Source organism: Bubalus kerabau, chromosome 3, assembly GCF_029407905.1.
Source record: "Bubalus kerabau isolate K-KA32 ecotype Philippines breed swamp buffalo chromosome 3, PCC_UOA_SB_1v2, whole genome shotgun sequence".
Taxonomy (NCBI): Eukaryota; Metazoa; Chordata; class Mammalia; order Artiodactyla; family Bovidae; genus Bubalus; species Bubalus kerabau.
This window is the reverse complement of record NC_073626.1, coordinates 68,537,924-68,552,531: the sequence shown is the minus strand read 5'-3', so window position 1 is coordinate 68,552,531 and position 14,608 is coordinate 68,537,924. Positions and strand designations below refer to the sequence as shown.

At 40.7% G+C, this 14,608-nt stretch overlaps 1 protein-coding gene across 8 annotated transcripts in view; it reads right to left on the bottom strand.

Moving 5' to 3' along the window:
- The window catches only part of CERKL (ceramide kinase like), a 157,865-nt gene that overhangs the window by 111,493 nt on the left and 31,764 nt on the right, over positions 1 to 14,608 (bottom strand). Inside the window, exon 1 of one of the 8 annotated variants that reach the window (XM_055572029.1) lies at positions 4,899 to 5,006. The exons of the other annotated variants lie outside the window; for them this stretch is intronic. The gene's annotated coding sequence lies outside the window, so the exon portion shown is untranslated. Of the gene's footprint in view, positions 1 to 4,898; positions 5,007 to 14,608 lie in introns of those variants that run through there. 8 annotated transcript variants of the gene reach the window in all.

The following is a 14,608-nucleotide window of genomic DNA, read 5'->3' as shown; positions in this document are numbered from 1 at the left end:
GAGCTTGTTATTATATAACTAAGATTGTTATTTGGGCTTCATTTAGACTGATATCAGTCACACAAATTTAGACTTGAGGAAACCTACTTAAATTAAAAAAAGAAATCATTCCAAACCATTTTAATATGTTTCAGCTCACTTGATTCTTCTAACAATTCTTATTTCTTAGTGTTATATATCATTTGATGTAGCCAACCATTATATTAAAAATAAAAAAGAAACAAACCAAAAAACCTCACCTCGCCATTAATAGGAATTTGGGGGGAGGAGGTAAAACCCACTTTCAGGATTGGAGAAGATTTAGCTAAAGGAGTAATATAGTAAATCCACTTGTTTGGGATTGAATTCTGTCTCTCCAAAATTCATATGCAGAAGTTCTAACCCCCCAATGTGACTATATTTGGGCCTTTAAGGAGTAATTAACTTTAAATTAAGTCATAAGGGTGCTCTCTAGGGGCTTCCCAGATGGCGGTAATGGTAAAGAGTCTGCCTGCCAATGCAGGAGACACAAGAGACATGGGTTCAATTCCTGGGTCAGGAAGATCCCCTAAAGTAGGAAATGGCAACTCATTCCAGTATTCTTGCCTGGAAAATTCCATGGACAGAGAAGCATGGCAGGCTACAGTCCACGGGGTCACAAAGCGTTAGAAACAATTGAGCGATTGAGCACAGGAGCAAGTGGTCTCTAGTCTGATGGGACTTGTGTCCTTAAAAGGAAGACTTACATTCCCACCAACAGTGCAAGAGGGTTCCCTTTTTCCTACACCCTCTCCAGCATTAACTATTTTGGGATTTTTTGATGATGGCCATTCTGATTTTTCCAGTAGTCATGTATGGATGTGAGAGCTGGACCATAAAGAAAGCTGAGTGATGAAGAATTGATGCTTCTGAACTGTGGTGTTGGAGAAGACTCTTGAGAGTCCCTTACAGCAAGAATATCAAACCAGTCCATCCTAAAGGAAATCAGTCCTGAATATTCATTGGAAGGACTGAGCTGAAGCTGAAGCTCCAATACTTTGGCCACCTAATGCGAAGAACTGACTCACTGGAAAAGATCCTGATGCTGGGAAAGACTGAAGACAGGAGGAGAAGGGGACGACAGAGGATGAGATGATTGGATGGCATCACCAACTCGATGGACATGAGTTTGAGCAAGCTCTGGGAGTTGGAGATGGACAGGGAAGCCTGGAGTGTTGCTGTCCATGGGGTCACAAAGAGCTGGACATGACTGAGCCACTGAACTGATTCTAACTGGTGTGAGGTGATATCTCATTGTAATTTTGATTTGCATTTCTCTAATAATGACCAATGTTGAGCCTCTTTTCATGTATTTATTAGCCATCTGTATGTCTTCTTTGGAGAAACGTCTGTTTAGGTCTTTTGCGTGCTTTTCGATTGGGTTGTTTTTCTGTTATTGAGTTGCATAAGCTGCTTGCATATTTTCTGTGTAAGACAGGATGGCGATCCCTTAAAAACTAGGAAAAAAACTACCATGTGACCCAGCAATCCCAATACTGGGCATATACCCTAAGAAAGCCATAACTGAGAAAGACACAGGTACCACAATGTTCGATGCAGCACTATTTACAATAACTAGCACAAAGAAGCAACCTAGATGTCCATCAACAGTGGATAAAAAAGTTGTGGTACATATATACACTGGAGTATTCGTCATAAAATGGAACACATTTGAGTCAGTGCTAATGAGGCGGATGAACACAGAGCCTATTATACAAAGTAAAGTAAGTCAGAAAGTGGAAAAAATACTGTATTTTAATCCATATATATGGAATTTAGAAAGATAGTACTGATGAACCTATTTGCAGGGTAGCAATGGAGATGCAGACATAGAGAACAGAACTTATGGACACAGTGGGGGACAGTGTAGGAAGGAGAGGGTGGGATGAATGGGAAGAGTAGCATGAAAACATATACACTATGCTATGCTATGCTACGCTAAGTCGCTTCAGTCGTGTCCGACTCTGTGCGACCCCATGGACGGCAGCCCACCAGGCTCCCCCGTCCCTGGGATTCTCCAGGCAAGAACACTGGAGTGGGTTGCCATTTCCTTCTCCAATGCATGAAAGTGAAAAGTGAAAGTGAAGTCGCTCAGTCGCATCCGACTCTTAGCGACCCCATGGACTGCAGCCCACCAGACTCCTCCATCTATGGGATTTTCCAGGAAGAGTACTGGAGTGGGATGCCATTGCCTCCTCCGAACATATACACTAACATATGTAAAATAGACAGCCAGTGGAAATTTGCTGTATGACTCAGGGAACTCACACCAGGGCTCCATGGCAACCAAGAGGGGCGGACTGAGATGGGAGACAGGAGGCTCAAGAGGGAGGGGACATATGTGTACCCATGGCTGATCCATGTTGATGTATGGCAGAAACCAACACTATATTGTTAATCATCCTTCAATTAAAAATTTAAAAAAATATTAATTATAAAAGAAAAGAAAAGAAACATTAGCGATCTCTGTCTCCATATGCGCACAAAGGAACGACCACACGAGGGCACAGTGAGAAGGTGGCCATCCATGAGCTAAGGGAGCGAGGCCTCACCAGAAATCAGCTCTGACAACACCTTGATCTTGGACTTCCAGCCTCCAGAACCATAAGAAAAAAGTCAATTTCTGTTGTTTAAACCGCTTCATCTATGGTGTTGTGTTATGACAGCCCTGACAGACTAACATATCATCCTTCTTTAACTTAAGTTTTAATTTCTTCTTTAGAGTCTCCAAATTTTCTACACCATGTGACCTTGTATCTCACCACAACATCAAGCAAAATATACCAAACAAAAGAAATGAATCATTTTCCTTTTTTCCTTCTATGTTCCAATATTTCCAAATGTGAACACTGAAGAATACTGAATGCCAAGGGAGAAAACACTTTAAATAACTGCTTAGGTTGTCATTAATTTGAAAGCAAGAGTTATATAAGGAGAACTAAACTATTTTAGGTGGGAATTAATCAGAATAGCTTCACTGATGGCTCAGTTGGTAAAGAGTCCACCCACAATGCAGGAGACCCAGGTTCAATCCATGGGTTGGAAAAATCCCCTGGAGAAGGAAATGGCAACCCACTCCAGTATACTTGCCTGGAAAATCCCATGGACTGAAGAGCCTGGCAGGCTACAGTCCTTGGGATCGCAAAGAGTCCAACACCACCTAGCAACTAAACCACCAATCAGGATAAGCAAGGGATGCAACCCAACCCAGAAATGACAGATGGGGGTAACTGAGAAACGTGTGCAAGATCTGAAAGTATCATTTACAATATGTTTCATTTTGCCTTCTGCCTTCCTGCGGGATCAAATAGAAAATCTCTCAAAAGTTCTTGATATTTTTGTTCCTACTGGTTCTTTAAAACTCTGTACTGGAACTAGAAACACTGCTTCCTTGAGCTTCTAAACTGAGGAGGACCCATATGGCCATACTTGGAAAGTTAAGGGTCAAGACTGACTCAGGATTAAGTAGAGAAACAGGTCAGTTTGAAAAGGTTCTGGACTTCTCTGGTGGTCCAGTGGTTAAGACTCTGTGCTTCTAATACAGGGGACACAGGTTTGATCCCTGGTCTGGGAAGTTCTGCATGCTGTGTGGTATAGCCAAAATTAAAGAAAAAAGAAAAGGTTCACCAAAGTCCAGAAGTGATCAACCAGAAAAACAGCCCTTCATCTACCTCCTCACCTCCCCACTACCACCCCCATCTCCTGCTAATGCTGCTCCCAAATCAGCCTCTGGCCTGGGAGCTCAAGTTCTCATGTAAGGGGCTGAGGGAGGGTATTAAGAAGGCCCCATATGGAGAAAGATTTTTGCCTTAGGCAAAATGTCCTCCCTTCTTACCACTCACCCTAATGCCTGTCCTCTCCTATACTCACACATGACTTAAAGAGTCTCAGAAGAAAGCTCTGGAGTGTGGCAATCAAAAAAGAGAAGAGAAAGAAAGGCGGCAGAGCTTATCTAAGGAATTTTTCTAAAAGTACCAACTAGACATTTAGATTTTTATTTTCTTCTGTATCATTTTAACCCTAAACATTTTTTAAGCTAAAACATCTTCAGGCATTAAAATACCATTTCAGGAAATCATGTGTCTGAGATTAAAAATGAAGTGAAGTGTTCATTGCTCAGTCTTGTCGGACTCTTGGCAGCCCCACGGACTGTAGCTGGCCAGGCTCCTCTGTCCATGGAATTTTCCAGGCAAGAATACTGGAGTAGGCAACCATTCCCTTCTCCAGGGGTCTTACCAACCCAGGGATCGAACCCCGGGTTTCCTGGCAGATTTCAGGCAGATTCTTTTACCATCTGAGCCACCAGGGAACAATATGTGATACTAAATTTAGTATTTTGAGGGCAGGGTTATAGAAAATTATGCAAACAGCTTATTTTTGTTTATTACAGTGAATATCAATATATCATTTAAAGTTTCCACAGCTTCTGTTGTTCTTAGTTTCTGTATCTTTGCCTTTTTCAAATCTAAAATAAGTTCCTGATGCTATATGGTTTTCTATATTATCATCTGTAAACTTTGAGGCATTATTAAAATTCAGTAGTTAACAGAACTATTTAATCTGGAAATATGTATTAGCCGAAGACACCATTAGATTTATTCTCATATATAGGGATCAGGGAAACAAAGGAAAGAAATCCAATTATTTAAAACAGTAATCCCTTAACACTGGGATTTTGTTTTAATTATAAAGAGTGTGTCTTATTAAAAACAAAACAAAGCCTGTCCTTTATGGGAGAAGCCCCATGTTTCTCCAGTGAACATGCATGCACGCAAGATTTCCTATAGAAGGCTTCAACAAATTAATTTTGCTATTCTTCAATTTCCCATGACATAATTGACTTCTTAAAAAGAGCATCAAGTAAACAATTATGAGCCCACCTGTTCATGATATCACACCAGGCACCATACAAAGTTAATGAAAATAGATTTCGTTTCCTGCTCCACTCCACCAAGACAGTACAGGCACAATTTTCTGTATTAAAAACTAACAACAAAAAGGATAGGCAGTGATAAGTACTAAAATGACAATTGCTATATAGTCTTTGTCCCTTAAACAGGACTCCCGACATACCCAGTACCTGGAAACTCTTTTCATGAATATCTTCCCCCATCCCTATGGCTCCTCAGTGCCTCGCACAGGGTAGAGGGGTAGAAGGGTAGGAAGCCCTGACTGAAAGAAAATGGGCTGCCCCCCAAGAGGCAAGAAAAGCCACTGGGGACTTCCCTTAGTTGGTCCTACTCCTATCACACACAGAAGAAAACTAAACCACCATTCGAGGAAATTACACTCCTCGTTGGGTCCAGCCCACAATCCCACTTAAATGGTTCAGTGTTGAGCCCAGAAGGCTGAGGGAAATCTTTCTTTCTCAAGGGACATGGAGGCTCCTAGCTCTCCTATTTCAGACCTAAGAGAAAGCTGTTTAGGCACTCAGTACAACCTCATTCAGGTTTTATCATTGAAACTAAAGCCTGCAGTCGTCCTGTCACCCCTCCCAGAATCGAGTTTTGGCATGGAAGGCACACAGACAGCTTCGAGGCCAAAGCTGAATCCCAGCAGGTCGAGCACCAAAGGTACCTGGCAAGGGCCTCAGCTCAGTTTTAGCCAAGAGCTGACAAGCAGGGGACAGAAGGTTATCCAATGATGTAAGTCACCCAAGGGATAAGGAAAGAACTGAAGAGCGGCAAGGGCTGCTGAATGAGCACGGAGATGTAAATGATGACATGTTTAGAGTCTAAAGGAGTCCAGCAGCTGATGCACAGAAAGCAGACAAGTAGAAAATAAAATAAGCTTGTGCTACTATCTTGACATAAGCAAGATTAAGGACTAAACCTCATGTATATTTATTTTATTAGGTTTAGAGTTGGGGTCAAATATGTAGGTAATACAACATTTTATAGATCATGTCCTCTAATACAATAGAGTTTGGAAAATCTATATATTTTCCACTGGGAAACATGGACAAATATTGCTATTCAAAGATAATTTTGTTTTTCATTTTGTTGTGTTCCAAGTTTATCATAAATACATGATCATATTGCTTTCTTTGAATAAGATGCCTTGAGAAAGACACTTGAGAAAACAGAGAAGAAAGCAGGAAAGAAAATGCCAGACAATGAGAATCTGTGACCATTGTTTCTTAGTCAAGGTCATACCAAGGCAAGTAGAAGAAAGGGTCCCACCTGTAACAGAATCGATGGCTTATGTTCTCTGAAGTTTTGCAGTCTCCTAGAGGAAAGATTTCACAACCATAATGAATCTTCATTTCCTTTGCCTTTGTCTGCCCTTACACATTCATTGAAAATTAGCAATTAGCAAAGGATATGAATTGACCAATGATACACCACAACTACTACACACTTTTGTAAAATTAGAAGATGTATTTCAGAACCATTAGAAAGCGATTTGGGACCTCACATTTTGGATGCTAAAAGACCCACTAAAAGGGCACATCTTTAAAGTATCAATGACACAATCATGAAAAGAGAGTTTTAAAATAATGTACACAGGCAGTTCAATTTATTTCTGAATTATGTCATAAAGCTGAGTCCAAATGTTTTTTAATTAACATCACCAGAAAGTGAGCCTACTCTAATGAAATACTGGAGATTTCACGTTAGAAAGTGACTGACGGGTCAACTTCTGAAAAAGAAACAGTAGATACCACCACAAAACTAGCAGATGTTTCTTGGGGTCATTTGTACAAAAACATAAGCATATGTTAAAGAAATCTGACACTATCATGGAATCAGTTGGTGTCTACGATAATAGCAGCTCCTTATGGCAATATGGTAATATCCGTATCAAATGCACAACACATTATGTTGCAACAGTATGTGCAGACAAAAGAGCATCAGTGGCAGCAACAATGACCAGCGCTTTCATTAAGGTGAAAAAATAAAATTAGAAGTTTACATCCAGGGCATAATATCGTTTAACAGTAAATTGAACATATACACATCATTTTGAATTTTCAGTTTCCATTTAACTGATTTTGTTGAGATTCACATAAAGACAGAATATTAACCAAAGAAGAAGACGAAAGTCTTTATACAAGTCTCTAACATGAGTTTTCTTCAGTTTACCCTAGAATAATGAAGATAGTTACTTTAGAAGCTAATAGTAATACTTGCTTAGTACCCCATGGACAGAGGAGCCTGGCAGGACTCCAAGGGATCACAAAGAATCAGACAGGACTGAAGTGATTTAGCCCCCATGCACAGGTTCCCCCAGAAGATGTTTCCATGACATGAAATTCATTAAAAGAGTAGGTTTGCTCCCAGTGTAAAACAAACAACTTGGAAAACGACAGATTTGTCTTCCTTTCAGAAGCTAGGGTATCAAGACTTTTTTCCCCCAAATATGAAAAATGCTAATTCAAAGAAATGGAAATAGTGATTTTTGAGAAGAATATATTTCTACTTTTAAAATAAAAACATATTATAAATCACATTTCATGATAAAAATGTATCCAAATTATTTAAAGTATTTGGTGTGTGTGTGTGCATATTAGCCACTCACTTATGTCCGACCCTTTGCAACCCCATGGACTGCAGCCTGCTAGGCACCTCTGTCAGTGAAATTTTCCAGGCAAGAATACTGGAGTGGATTGCCATTCCCTTCTCCAGGGGGTCTTTCCAATCCAGGGATCAAACCCAGGTCTCCTGCATTGCAGGCAGATTCTTTACCTTTTGAGCCACTTGGGAAACCCTAAAGTATTTAAATATTATCTAAAATAAGTGGGCTGTGAATGGGATTTCAAAAAGGCATTATAGTCACCAAGATTTTAACTGTAACAAGTTTTCATCTGTATAATGAAAACCAGAACAAAATATATACTACCTTGCCTTTACACTTTCAATACATAAAAACACGCCTAGAATATCAGGAAACCAACACACGCTCAATTTTATTGATCTTATTCTTCCTGCACAGATGGGCACTAGAAACTACTTTGAATTATGTGCCTGGAACATTTACCAAGCTTAGAAGTTTAATTTGGAACAAATATTATTTGTATTAAACAAAAGATTTCATGATATAAATGGATTTTTTTAGTTTAAAATGATAAACAGTTTTTATACATATAAAAATTGACAAAATTATTTCACTGGTTTTTTTAATATTTCAATAATACCAAACATTACAGTTATACAAAGATCATAACTTTATTTACCAATATTTAATGAAAAATGTTTTCTGAAAATAGCTTTCAACTATTTTTTTCCAAGTAGCCCCAACCTAATAAGAAATGGCACAGAAGAAGACAGCCCAATGGCTCATGGAAAACACAGATCTTAAACTTACCAGAGTTCAATCTATAATCCTTCAGGAGCAATTTCTCCAGTCTATGTCTTTGCTCAAGCTTTCTGTTTCCCTTCTGTTTGGACATTTTGCTAGTCCCTAGCATATCTGATGCTTGGTAGAATACATTTCGAGTGGCATAATTCTTAGACCAGCAAAACAAAAAGCAATTTTAGCTGTGTCCAAGATGCATTCCACCGTCCAAGCTAAAAATCTCAGCATCACCCCTGTGCCTTCCTTTCCCCTCAAACCCCACATCCTCTACATTCTATCTCTGCCGATATCCCTTTGCACCTGACCTTACCTCTCCATCCTCCCTGCCACATACACACCTCCTCCTGGATCTGCTGGTGGACTAGCCACTGAAATGGGCTCCTCAGTCTAACCTACCCCCATTTATAATCCAACCTACCCCCGTGGCTGTCTTCCTAAAACCCAATTTCACCTACTTTAAAAAACAAAAACTTGAAATCCTCTGACACTTTGTCTTTGCCGCCCCTTACTCAACCTTCAGGGTAAAACACCAATTTCCTGGCATGACACTCAAGGTGCTATGCAAACTACTGACTTACACAAAGCACTCTCCCTACAGGCTATGGCTTTATTTTCCATGGAGGTCAAAGCATTCTTGCCAAATGTTTCCAAAATGTTATTTTCCTATAATGGTTTGCTTATTCTTTTGTACTGCCAACTCCTAGCCATGTTTAAAGGTCTTTACACCTCTCTGTAGCTTTCCCCTACGTCCTCCTCTGCCACTCAAACGAAATGATTTTCCCCTTTAGCTACACTTCCGTGGTTCTTTATAATTCCCTGTAAGTGATACGTCAAGTGCACATAAAACAGATCACCTAGTTATTTTGCTGATAAGCCTCCTTGCAGATTGTGAATACTTTAAAGCAAAAATTGTGACAAATTGATTGTAGCATCCCTGATACCTATCAGACGCCTAGCACATGATTGTTGCTCCCTAATATTAGGAGAAATAAGCTAAAAATATGAATGATTTATGAGAAAAATAAAAATTAAAAGTATGATGAGATACCATTTCTTATCTCAGATTGTTTTTTTAAAACAATGTCTGACAATATATCTTTTGAAGAAACGACACAGAAACAGGTGCCCTCCTACGATGATGACAGAAAAGCAAAATAACACAATCTTTCTCAGGGGACTTGGAAATATTTGGCAAAATTATGTAGGCAGGAAGTAGATGGGAAACCTCTGTACGTTTCACTAATTTTGCTGTGAAATGAAAACTGCTCTAAAAAGTCAGGTTATTTAAAAAAAAAAAAAAAATAGACTTCTCAGGTGGCGCTAGTGGTAAAGAACCGACTTGCCAATCCAGGAGACATAAGAAACCCATGGGTTCAATCCCTGAGTGAGGATGATCCCCTGGAGGAGGGCATGGCAACCCACTCCAGTATTCCTGCCTGGAGGATCCCGTGGACAGAGGAACCTGGAGTCCATAGCATCACAAAGAGTCAGACATGACTGAAGCAACTTAACATACATTAAAAAATTATATAAGGTATTTATTCTTTGAGTCAACAGTCCCACTTGCAGGAATCTATTCCAAAAATACATTTTAAACAGACATGATAAGTTTTTAATTACACCACTATTCACAACAGCAAAAATGACTGGAAACCACCCAAGTCCTTCAACAGAGAGAAGGTTTAGTAAACTAAAGCACACAACAGATTATTGTTATGCTATGCTATGCTAAGTCGCTTCAGTCGTGCCCGACTCTGTGCGACCCCATAGATGGCAGCCCACCAGGCTCCGCCGTCCCTGGGATTCTCCAGGCAAGAACACTGGAGTGGGCTGCCATTTGTGCAGATACAAAAGGAAATGAGGACTCTCACTACATACCTCTATCAAGTGATATATTGGGAATACTGTTAATTCAAAAAGAAATTGAAGTGGAAAAAAAGCATATATGGTACAGTCCCATGCACTTAAGAAGATGGGTAGGGTGAGGTAAGTAAAAGAATATATGTACATGTTTGCTTATCTAGGAATAAACCAAAAAATTTAAAAGGCTTACCAATAATGGGAAGGAAGGAAAAGGGTAGAAGGGACACAGACAAAAACTGTGCTTCCCAGAGTATAGCTTGCTTAGTGGATTTGATTTTGGAACCATGTAAGTATTTTACATAATTACAAAATAGGATTAAAAAGAGCAATGCCCAAAAATAAAAGCAAAAGTGAAACAAATAATTTTGCATATTGAGTTGGAAGTATAACATCACAGATAGGACTGATTCCAACTGTCTTTAGAACACAGTCATTTGGGGATTTCCCTCGTGGTCCAGTAGTTAAAAATCTGCCTGCCAATGGGGACACAGGTTCAATCCCTGGTCTAGGAAAATCCCACATATCATGAGGCAATGACTGAAGCCCACGTGCCCTAATGCCCATGCTCCACAACAAGAGAAACCACTTCAATGAGAAGCCCGCACATCGCAATTAGAGAGTAGCCCCCATTCACTGCAACAACAGAAAATCTGCATGCAGCAACAAAGACCCAGCACAGCCAAAAATAAATAAGATGATAAAATATAGACCCATTAAAAAATAATAATAATAATCTGACTACACATAGCACATACTCTGGGCTTCCCTGGTAGTTCAGCTGGTAAAGAATCTGCCTACAATGCATGACACCCTGGTTCAATTCCTGGATCAGGAAGCTCCCCTGGAGAAGGGATAGGCTACCCGCTCCAGTATTCTTGGGCTTCCCTGGTGGCTCAGATGGTAAAGAATTCATCTGCAATGTGGGAGGCCTGGGTTCAATCCCCAGGTTAGGCAGATCCCCTGGAGGAGGACATGTATTCTGGCCTGGAGAATCCCCAAGGACAGTGATTCCTCGTGGGCTACAGTCCATGGGGTCGCAAAGAGTCGGACACAACTGAGCGACTAAGCACAGCACGTACTTTAAGTGGTACGTCCCTAAAAGCAACAAAAACAAAATTATTACAGAATGATCTTAAATGGCTGGCTCTCATTAATTACATTGTTGGCGGTAGCACTGGTGTTATTATTCTGTGATGTACATTTATTGCAAAGCAGTAATGATATTATTGCAGTTGGAACACTGAATTTTAAGGGTAGGAACAAATAAATAAAAACCTTTAGTCTTGAACTTTTACTGGAGATACCAGCATAATTCCATAGTGCATCTATTCTTCAGGGAAAAAAAAAAAATCATGCTTCCTAGCTCTGCTTTCAGAAAAACCTAGGAAATAGGACTATATAAGGAAAGTACTAGCAATGAGCACACCTGGGGCTCAAAGTGTGATCTCTAAATACCGTAACTCAGTTTAAGAAATCAGGCACCCTTGATGATAGGCATGAAATGTTCAAAACAGGCCTAGAATATATTGCCATTTCAGAAAGCAAGGAAGCGAACAGAGACATCTAAGAAAAATGTCAAAAGGCCTCAGAAATCAGTGTGAAGTGGTTCCCATCGGTCCAAAAATACAGAATCGGGGCAATTTGAGCATTAGTAAGAAGCGTCACTGGAGAAGGCAATGGCACCCCACTCCAGTACTCTTGCCTGGAAAATCCCATGGATGGAGGAGCCTGGTAGGCTGCAATCCATGGGGTCGCTAAGAGTTGGGCATGACTGGGCGACTTCACTTTCACTTTTCACTTTCATGCACTGGAAAAGGAAATGGCAACCCACTCCAGTGTTCTTGCCTGGAGAATCCCAGGGACGGCAGAGCCTGGTGGGCTGCTGTCTATGGGGTCGCACAGAGTCAGACACAACTGAAGCGACTTAGCAGCAGCAGCAGCAGCAAGAAGCGTCGCTGCTATGAATTGAAATATATTTAAATAACTGAGTTCATAATGATAATAATAAACCTAATTGGTCACAGTGGCTGCTGTGATTTTTCCCTTTAAGGAAAAACTTGCTTTTCTGCTGCAACGAATGCAGTTAGGCAACAACCCCCAGCTATTGGTACCTTTAGGACCCACCTTAACTTCACTCTTCTCAGGCAGCCCCCAGCCTATGACTGAACACATAGATTTGGCCACTTCTACCTAAGGCAGGCATGGAACAACTGATTGGTTCAAGATTGAGAAGGGGCACAACTGGACAGTCTGCTGTCTTCCTGTTTAACCTATATGCTGAGCACATCATGAGAAATGCCAGGCTGAATAAGTTAGAAGCTGGAGTCAAGACAGAAGGGAGAAATATCAACAACCTCAGATACGCAGATGTTACCACCTAATGGCAGAAAGCGCATAGGAACTAAAGGGCCTCTCAATGAGGAGGAGAGTGAAGGAGCTGACTTAAAACTATTAAAAAAAAAAAACTAAGATCATGGCATCCAGTCCCATTACTGCATGGCAAATAGAGGGGGAAAAGGTGGAAGCAGTGTCAGATTTCCTCTTCTTGCACTCTAAAATCACTGTGTATGGTGACTGCAGCCATGAAATAGAAGACATTTGCTTCTTGGCAGGAAAGTTATGACAAACCTAGACAGTGTATTGAAAAGCAGAGACATTACTCTGCCAACAAAGGTCCATATAGTCAAGGCTAATGGTCTTCTCAGTGGTCACGTATGGTTGTGAGAGCTGGACTGTAAAGAAGGCAGAGTGCCAAAGAATTGATGCCTTCAAACTGTGGTGCTGGAGAAGACTCCTGAGAGTCCCTTGGACAGCAAGATCAAACCAGTCAATCTTTACAGAGATCAACCCTGAATATTCACTGGAAGGACAGATGCTGAAGCTGAAGCTTTAGTATTTTGGTCATCTGATGCTAATAGTTGACTCACTGGAAAAGTCTGTGACGCTAGGAAATATTGAAGGCAGGAGGAGAAGGAGACGTCAGAGGATGAGATGGCTAGAAGACATCACCAGTGCAATGGACACGAACTTGGGCAAACTTCTGGAGACGGTGAGAGACAGGGAGGCCTGGAGAGCTGCAGTCCATGAGGTCACAATGAGTTGGGCAGGACTGGGCAACTAAATCCCAGCACCACCTAAGGCAGGACTCCTAAGGAGCAGTCTTTTCAGATAAGCACCATAGGCTGAGGTTCTCCCTGCCCGTGCCTGCTTCAGCCCTCTTTACAGGCGTCAAACTAGTATCACAGCCTGGAGGTTATCCCTCCCAACATGCTTCCTGCCCCTTTCATCTTTCACAGACAGTTGCCCCTACAACGAACCTTTCATTTTCCTGTGAAAAACTGCAGTCCAAACAACCTAGTTTGCCCAGAAAATAACTAACAAGGAAAAAAATTTTAAAGGGAGAGGAATCTGTGGAATCAAAGATATAAAGACACAGCAACCAACTGCAACATGGATCTTATTTAAATGTTGATTTAGATTTAGAAAAGGGAAAGAGAAACAATAGAAGACAATGAACACTAACTGTATATTTAAGGACACAGGATTATTTTATATTGGAATAGTGACTATACTGTGTATTATATTATGTCCTATGCTTTTTTAATCCTAATCTTCTAGAGATACATGTAAGATATCTATAGAAGCAATTATATGATATCTAGGAATTGCTCCCAACTATTCCAAACAAAGGAGGGAAGTGGTTAGGGCATGAATGGAACAAGACTGACCTTGAAAACCATTCAAACTCAAGAACATGTCACATTGAGCCTCATCCTCACTGGATTGAACATGAAGGCTTATTATATTATTCTTTCTACATCTGGCTATGTTTGATGTTTTCTATAATAAAAATATTGGGCTTTAAAAACTTTCATTTGGTCATTTACTCAGGAATTATAAGTGGTGAGAGCAACAGAATATGCTCTCTACGGAAGAACTGTCATGAAGGCCTGAAAAAATCAGACACTCTTGTCGTAGTAAGGCTTGTTACTTTGGTTTGAACCATGATGCTACCCACTTACTCAGACATTACATAGACTCTTGAAGATGTTAGGGAGAACTCTTTCCTACTGAACTGAGGAAGCAGCATAACCTCCTGGGTACAGTGTGGACTCTGGAGTCAGGCTGCCTGGCCTGGAATCCCAACAACTCCATCACCAGCATGTCCTTGGGCAAGAAAGGTCATCTCTGGGTCCCAGAAATAAAAACCCTATCTGAACTACGCAGTCTTGTTGGGAAGATTAAACAAGACAATACACTTCATACAGGACTAAACATTCACTATTTTCAGCAGTAAAGAGTCCTCCTGCAATGCAGGAGATGTGGGTTTGAACCCTTGGTTGGGAAGATCCCCTGGAGGAGGAAACGGCTACCCATTCCAGTATTCTTGCCTGGAGAAACCCATGGACAGAGAAGCCTGGCAGGCTAC